The sequence below is a fragment of the Microcaecilia unicolor genome, chromosome 1 (genome assembly GCF_901765095.1).
Source record: "Microcaecilia unicolor chromosome 1, aMicUni1.1, whole genome shotgun sequence".
NCBI lineage: Eukaryota > Metazoa > Chordata > Amphibia > Gymnophiona > Siphonopidae > Microcaecilia > Microcaecilia unicolor.
In genome coordinates this window covers 636,902,640-636,911,516 of record NC_044031.1, presented here as the reverse complement: position 1 = coordinate 636,911,516, position 8,877 = coordinate 636,902,640, and positions in this window count along the sequence as shown.

Genomic DNA, 8,877 nt, shown 5'->3' with positions numbered 1-8,877 from the left:
ACTTCCCTCAGTCATTAACATTATCAACTGCACACAAGTCGCATGTGGAGAAACAGAAAATCATATCACTTCATGAACATGCAGGTCATATGTGATGCCTAGGGGGAGACTGTGGTCATGTGTGCTCGCTACTCAGGATCCACCCATGATGCATATAACTTGCAGCATTCTATAATCTATTGCAGGTTTGACCGAGGAGAGATCACCGGAAGCTGGGTCCTAGGTAAGCATTACTGGGATTCTTAACACCCATACCCACTCCCCGCCCCCCCCCCCCCCCCTGTCACCACCCTACCTCCCTCATCATCCCCCAGAACCCGCACCATGACCCGCACAAGGTCCTCATACAAATATACATTCTTGTCTATGAACTCTTTTCCCCCTACAGGTCACAGAGGGTATTACCAGTGCCCGGGCTCATGACTCCCATAGTTTACCCCCAAAATAAGACGAAGGAGGAACATAACAAGCGTTACAAGAACACCCAGATAATCATCGAGCACACCTTCATTCACCTGAAAAACAGATTCGGATGTCTTGACCATTCTGGGGAGAAGCTCCTCCACAGCCCAGAAAAGCCCTGCTGCCTGCTGCACAACTTTGCAATGCAATGAAGAAAGCCCATGCCAGAGGACACGCAGCAGCAGCAGGCAGACCAAGAGAATGATGACTCCCTCTTCGCCCCTGCACACAGATCTGACCAGGGACCACACCAGCTGTGAGTCTGTACCATGCAAAACTCATACAAACCAATTTCCAGTAAAGGTCAGTGCCATATTTATTTATGTTCACCATATCTTGTTCTAGGATAAGCAGCATAAAGCCTGTTTTACTGTTCTGAGATCTTGCCAGGTACTTGTGACGTGGATTGGTCACTGTTGGAAACAGGATACTGAGCTTGATGGACCTTCAATCTGTCCCAGTATGGCAAAATTTATGTTATGTACTAAATATCCAAGCAAAAAACACACCAAAACAAGTTATTGAGAAGTATTGGGAGTCAGCATTCTTAGTAGAATGACCATATAGACATCCCAGCAGAGCAATGGGGCATCCTAGGGGACAGTGTATTGGACTTCACATAAAAGATCGGTTTCAACTTCCTGGTATGCCTTATGCTCACTCTACATAAGGCATACCAGGAAGTTGAAACCGATTATCCCTTGACAAAGCAATCCAGCGAGGGGTAACAAAGGTTCCTGGATGCTCCTCAATACATACACAAGATGCACAAGATAAGTGATTGTGATTGTTAAACAGTGGTGGTTTAAATTGATACCTTCCTACTGTTTTTTGAGTGTGTGCTTTAAGTACTCCTCACATTAATATACATTTTTGCATTTAAAATACTCATAAAATTTGGATGGAGGGGGTCGTCAATGATTAAAGACTGCTATGGCTGATAGACAAGAGTATTTTGTCACATATACAGCCAAATGAGATTATATGAGACGTCCCTAAGATTCAATTAGAATAGTACTTGGTGGCACTCACTTTTCTACTTTCTATTTTTCCATATGTTTGCTGTGTTCTTTTGAACATAATAAGTAGAACGCCTTAACATTTTGACAGTATTTCTGGGATAGGCAGCATAAAATGTTTTGTACTTTTTTGGGATCTTGCCAGGTATTTGTGACCTGGATTGGCCACTGTTGGAAACAGGATGCTGAGCTTGATGGACCTTTGGTCTGTCCCAGTATGGCAATACTTATGTACTTGTCCAACATTTCTCCTCTCTTCCCTGCCCTCCACTCCATCCATGTCCAGCATTTCTCCTCTCTTCCCTCCCATCCATCCATGTGCATCTCCTTCCTGACTTCCCTCCCCTCCATTCATCAATGTCCAGGAACTCTCCATTCTCCCCTGCCCTCTCCTCCATTCACCCATATCCAGCAAATTTCCTCTCTCCCCTGCCCCCTCCATTTATCCATCCATGTCCAGCAATTCTCCTCTCTTCCCCCTGTCCTCCCCTCCATCATCCATGTCCAGCAATTCCCCCATCTCCCCTGCCCTCCCTCCCTCCAAGTTCCAGGCCCCCTCCCTCCCTCCCTCCGAATTCCGAATTTTAAAAGTCATCTTACCTCGGGGTCCCTGCGGCAGCCACAGCGGTGAAAGGCGTGCAGGCTTGGCACTTCAGCCTTCTCTCTCTCTCAGCTCTGGTCCCACCCTTGCGGAAACAGGAAATGAGGGTGGGACCAGAGCTGAGAGAGAGAGAAGGGAAGGCTGAAGCGCCGAGCATGCACACCTTTCACTGCTGCTGCTGAGACCCAGAGGTAAGATGACTTTTAAAATTCTGGGCGGCACGCAGGAATGCGAAGGCGGGCACCGGGCAGGTCGGGCTGGCGAAGGGAACTTCATGTTCCAGCCGATGAAATATTGGGGGTGCTCGAGCACCCACAGCACCCACAGAGTCAGCGCCTATGATTATGGCTCAAAGACATCCAAGTCTTAGGAACGCCCAAGTCCTGCCTTGACCACGCCTCCGGTACGCCCTCTTGAGATTTGGACGTCTTTGTGATGGACTTCCGATAAAGATGTCCAAAATTGGGTTTCGATTATATCGATTTGGGCGTCTCTGGGAAATGGACATCCAAGTGCCCATTTATGTCACTTTTTGGATGTCCATCTCTTTTGAAAATGAGCCTCGTAGGGTCCTAACCCAGACTGACTTGTCTTACCATGGTGATATTTAGGTTGTTGCGAGGTTATTTAGTAATAAGATGTAAAACATTCACATGCATATAATGCAGGATGTGCAAGTTGCATTCTGGGCTTAAAATCATGGTAAAATAAACCTGGGGTTAATATTACCATCCTGGGAACATCAAACATAAGAGCCAACTTTTCAAAATGGTTGGGGATGCTCAACTCCACAGACATTCTATAAGAAATCCCCTAGTTTGAGGCAGCTGAAACAAATGTAAATCACCTCTGATAGAATACCAACTAGCAGAAAAGCATTCATAATGTTTCAATACCATGTACTCTCCCAACAGGCAAGCCCATAGGTAGAGAGTGGGAAAAACTTGCAAATACAGAAGTAAATGACAGTATCCTATAATTTACATATGTTCTGACTAACATCTAGGAATAAATATTTATCCCAATCTATGGCTGGTATAAATGGTCACCTTTTAAATATAGTGATATTTTCTGCCACTTTTGCTATCATTCTAAAATGAAAAGTAGGTGCCTACTTTTCTTTATAGAATAGGCTTGAGAAAGGAACCTACTTACCCTCTTATATTAGGCACTCTAATATAGAATTTTCCTAATGAATTAGGGGGGGGTCACCACTAGAGCAATACCCCCTTGTTCATGGTGCCCTGCACTGTCACACAGTCACACATTCCAAAAACTCAACTTGAGCTGAGTCAGGGGTTGATCAGCAGAGCGGTACTAGGAGTGAGAAAGGAATCGAATAGCTCAGCCAATAATTTTGTTTATTAAAACTTGCTGTACCGCCTGGCTAACTGGCAGATCTATCCAGTTTACATCTTTAAACCAAAATTTGAAAGTAGGAAAAGAACAACAAAATGTCGACAGGAAAGAGCATAACATTCATGTCACTCTTTCATTCTGTGAAAACAGGAGGGGATACAGGACCAAAAGAAAATAAACAGGGACAGGAGGCTAAAACAAAGGAGGAGCAGCATCTTCCCTATGTAGGATTGTAAGGTTGGGTGGAAAGCTTACAATCCTGGGTTGGGTGGAAAACTTACAATCCTATATAGAGTGAAAAGCCAGGTTTTTATTGCTTACTTGAATGTTTTTAATGAAGATTCAGCACAAATACATAAAGGGAAGGAATTCCAAAGGAATGGTGCTGCAAAAAAGAATTCACAGCGTCTAGTAGGTTCTAACTGGATGGATTTAGGTCTGGGGCAGACTAAACAATGATCGTCGAAGGAGTGAAGATGACAGGATGGAGAATATGGAATAGTAAGAAATGATAAATACTGAGGAAGACCTATCCTATGGACTTTAAATGTAAGTGTCAGTAATTTGAAAATGATTTGATGATCAATGGGAAGCCAATGGTGGTGTTGTAGGAGAGCAGAAACATGGTCATATCTGTGAGCATGGCTCCTGTGTAAAACATTGAATATTTTCCATATTCAAATGATATTGTTTTGATTTTTCCAGTACTGACAGTGGTGAAAGCTAGAATGAATGATATCTTTTTGGAAATATGTGATTGGATGTCCCAGCATTATTTAAAGATTAATCCAGACAATACAAATATCTTAAGGGTGTTTTTCAGTAAAGCAACTAAGGTGCAAGATATTTGACATCAGATGGATAACATTATAAGGCTACATAATGCTGACATACTTATTAAATCAGAAATTAAACTTCTGGACATGTGATTTGATTCTAATTTGACTATGAACCTATTTGTATAAGCTGACATTATTAAATAGGCCAAGGCATTTACTGGAGAGAAAAGTTTATAATCACAGAGAGTTATATCCTTATAACCCCAGAGAAGCTTATAATGGCAGGTAGTTATTCTTACAACTCTTGATTATTGTAATATTTGTTTTGGGGGGATTTCTGTGAAGCAATTGCATAGATTGCAAGTATTATAGAATGTGTCTACCAAATTGATACTGAACGGTATCATGCAACATCATTTTTACCGGATTTGCATTGGCTGCCTATATATTTGACCAGGTTGGTGAGTGTGTATAAACCTTCTAGATGATTAAGATCTGCGACTGAATTGTTGTTGGCATACTAAAAAAAAGTGCTTTTTCAGGTGCTGCCCCAGAGTCCTGGAATAGCCTTCCTTCTGTCATTAGAAATATTTCTCATTATATGAGTTTTAGAAGAGCTATAAAGACCTCGCTATTTAAATGATTTTTATAAGGGGAAATAACCTTTTTTTGTTATTAGAAATACTTCTCATTATATGAGGCTTTTTTAGAAGAGCTACTATGAATGGGTTATATATTATGATTTGGTAAATGTTATTTTATATTTGGGTTGTAAAGGTATTTTACACCTGGAGTATAACAGGTTACTCTATACTTTAGGTTGCTGTCTTGTATTGTAAAGATTTTATGGTTGTAACCCACTTTGAACTTTTAGGTTAAGCAGGATAGAAATGCTGCTATTAAATTAAATTAAGTATCAAAATGATTCTACAGGTTGAATAGGAATTCCAAAGAAACTTAAGGGAATATCTGGGATAGAAGGGCCACCTCTTCTACTTCTATCCCTCTGCCTGTCGGCGTACCTCAGGGTTCTGTTCTTGGTCCCCTCCTCTTTTCTATCTACACTTCTTCCCTTGGTTCATTAATCTCATCCCATGGCTTTTCCTACCATCTCTATGCTGATGACTCCCAAATCTACCTTTCTACCCCTGATATCTCACCTTGCATCCAAACCAAAGTTTCAGCGTGCTTGTCTGACATTGCTGCCTGGATGTCTCAACGCCACCTGAAATTAAATATGACCAAAACCGAGCTTCTCATTTTCCCCCCCAAACCCACCTCCCCGCCCCCCCCCCCCGTTTTCTATTTCTGTTGATGGCTCTCTCATTTTCCCTGTCTCCTCAGCTCGAAACCTTGGGGTCATCTTTGACTCTTCTCTCTCCTTCTCTGCTCATATCCAGCAGACCGCCAAGACCTGTCGTTTCTTTCTTTACAACATCCGTAAAATCTGCCCCTTTCTTTCCGAGCACTCTACCAAAACCCTCATCCACACCCTTGTCACCTCTCGTTTAGACTACTGCAATCTGCTTCTTGCTGGCCTCCCACTTAGTCACCTCTCCCCTCTCCAGTCGGTTCAAAACTCTGCTGCCCGTCTCATCTTCCGCCAGGGTCGCTTTACTCATACTACCCCTCTCCTCAAGACCCTTCACTGGCTCCCTATCCGTTTTCGCATCCTGTTCAAACTTCTTCTACTAACCTATAAATGTATTCACTCTGCTGCTCCCCAGTATCTCTCCACACTCGTCCTTCCCTACACCCCTTCCCGTGCACTCTGCTCCATGGATAAATTCTTCTTATCTGTTCCCTTCTCCACTACTGCCAACTCCAGACTTCGCGCCTTCTGTCTCGCTGCACCCTACGCCTGGAATAAACTTCCTGAGCCCCTACGTCTTGCCCCATCCTTGGCCACCTTTAAATCTAGACTGAAAGAACCACCTCTTTAACATTGCTTTTGACTCGTAACCACTTGTAACCACTCGCCTCCACCTACCCTCCTCTCTTCCTTCCCGTTCACATTAATTGATTTGATTTGCTTACTTTATTTATTTTTTGTCTATTAGATTGTAAGCTCTTTGAGCAGGGACTGTCTTTCTTCTATGTTTGTGCAGCACTGCGTATGCCTTGTAGCGCTATAGAAATGCTAAATAGTAGTAGTAGTAGTAGTAGCAGTGAACCAATAGGCTACAATAGGGAAACCAAACTATGAAATACACAGTGGACATACACAGTTACACTCTTTTGGGGGTGAAATTGGGAGTGTGACAGTATAGATTACAGAAAAACCTGACAACCACCATGTTTTGGTCTTAGGCAGTGTGGAGGGGCGAACGGTGCCTGGCCGGTCATCATTGGGGCCGGCTCCGCAAAGGGGCGGAGCTAACCGTATTATCGAAAAAGATGGCAGGCCATCTTTTCTTTTGATAATACGGTTGGGGCCGGCTAAATCTCAACATTTAGGTCAAATGTTGATATCGCCGGGTTTAGCGATGGCCGGCTTCGGTTTTCGGCCATAATGGAAACCGGGCCCGGCCATCTCAAACCCAGCGAAATGCAAGCCCTTTGGTCATGGGAGGAGCCAGCATTTATAGTGCACTGGTCCCCCTGACATGCCAGGACACAAACATGGCACCCTAGGGGGCACTGCAGTGGACTTCACAAATTGCTCCCAGGTTGATACCTCCCTTCACTTGGGCGCTGAGCCCCCCAAATCCCCCCCAAACCCCACTCCCCAGAACTCTACACCACTACCATAACCCTTAGGGATGAAGGGGTGCACCTATATGTGGGTACAGTGGGTTTTGGGGGGTTTGGAGGGATCACATTTACCACCACAAGTGTAACAGGTAAGGGGGAATGGGCTTGGGTCCACCTGCCTGAAGTGCACTGCACCCACTACACACTGCTCCAGGGACCTGCGTATTGCTGTGATGGAGCTGGGCATGACATTTGAGGCTGGCATAGAGGCTGGCAAAAAAATAATTTTATAATGTTTTTATTTGGGTGGGAGAGGGTTGGTGACCACTGGCGGAGTAAGGGGAGGTGATCCCCAATTCCCTCCGGTGGTCATCTGGTCAATTGGGGCACTTTTTTCAGACTTGGTCCTAAAAATAAATGGACCAAGTGCAGCTGGCGAAATGCTCGTAAGAGACGGCCATATTTTTTCCATTATCGGGGGAAGCCGGCCATCTCGTAACCACGCCCTCACCCTGCCCCTGCCGTGCCTTCTGTACCCTGCCTTGAAGTTTGGCTGGCTCTGTGACGGAAATCAGTTGGCGCCTGCCAAAATCGGCTTTCGATAATACCAATTTGGCCAGGTTCAGGAGATGGCCGGCCATCTCTCAATTTGTGTCGGAAGATGGCTGGCAATCTCTTTCGAAAATAAGCTGGATAGTGTCTGGAAAGTAATTATGTTCCCTTTATCTATAGACCCGGATTCATAATGCCCAAATAATAACTGAACTAACTCCACAAGTTAAGGAATTATAAAAATATATTGCTATTTATTCACAATAGCAGCAAAAACAATGAAAGAGAGGCAAAAAATAGGAAACAGACAGTCTTATCATAGAAACAGCTCAGGTAAACACATATACATCCCTAAGCAAGGCTTCTAATACCTCTTCAATCACTTTTCTCACAGCTCCTCTTCCCAATCCAAACAGCTACTCTTCATCTCTTCAAGCTACTCTTCCCACTGCAACTTGTTCCCCCCCCTGCTTGCTCTTCTTCTTCTTCTCTCCTAGATGTGGAGGGGTATTTTTGATATGATGTCTAAATCTGATTTTGGACATTTTGCTGAAAACATTCAAAATTCAATTGGCGAATATAGCAGTATTCAAACCAAGCAAACATCTATCTTTTTGTTTTGAAAATGGTCAATCTCTGCTGATTTCAAGGTGGCAAAACAGTGTGATAAGGCAGTGGCTGAAGCCAGAACATTGTTGAGCTGCATTGAGAATGCTGGGTAGCCACCTTTGAGACACAAGTGAAAGTAAATGGCAGCATGGGACCTTACAGCCTGTGCATACTCTATGTGTCTAATTTTCTTGTCCTACCCCCTCAGACACAGCAGGTTGATGCAGGGGGTATGGGGCTGGCAGATGTTGAATGGAGGCAAGGGCTGTAAAGTCCTACATGACTTTTTCTATCACTGTTTCAGCAGCAGTGGGAGGCATGATGATCATAGCAGCAGCATAGAAAGATGAAAGCAGGGTAGTGGTGGATCAACAGGAAAGGGGAAGGAAAAGTGATAATGGGAATGGGAGAATGTTAAAGAGATGCTGGATAAGGAGAAGATAAGATGGATGTGAGCAGATGGAAGAGGCAGAGGGATTCTAGACATGAAAGTGAGAAAGAGATGGATGATGCTGTAAAGGACAGATGGAAGAAAGAGATGGGGACATACTATGTTACTATAGAAGTATTGTTTTTTTTTTAATTCCTGTTTCAAAGTTCTTCAAAAGAGGAATCTCTTTGATGGTTTCAAAAGGCAGTAAAAAAAAAGAAATCAGACATCTCTTGTTCATAGTAAATATGTACTGGCTTCAGGTATACACAAAACTGATGACTTATTACAATACTAGTAAAAAAGGCCCGTTTCGCAAACAAATGAAACGGGCGCTAGCCAGGTTTTCCTCGTAGTGTGTATGTTTGAGTG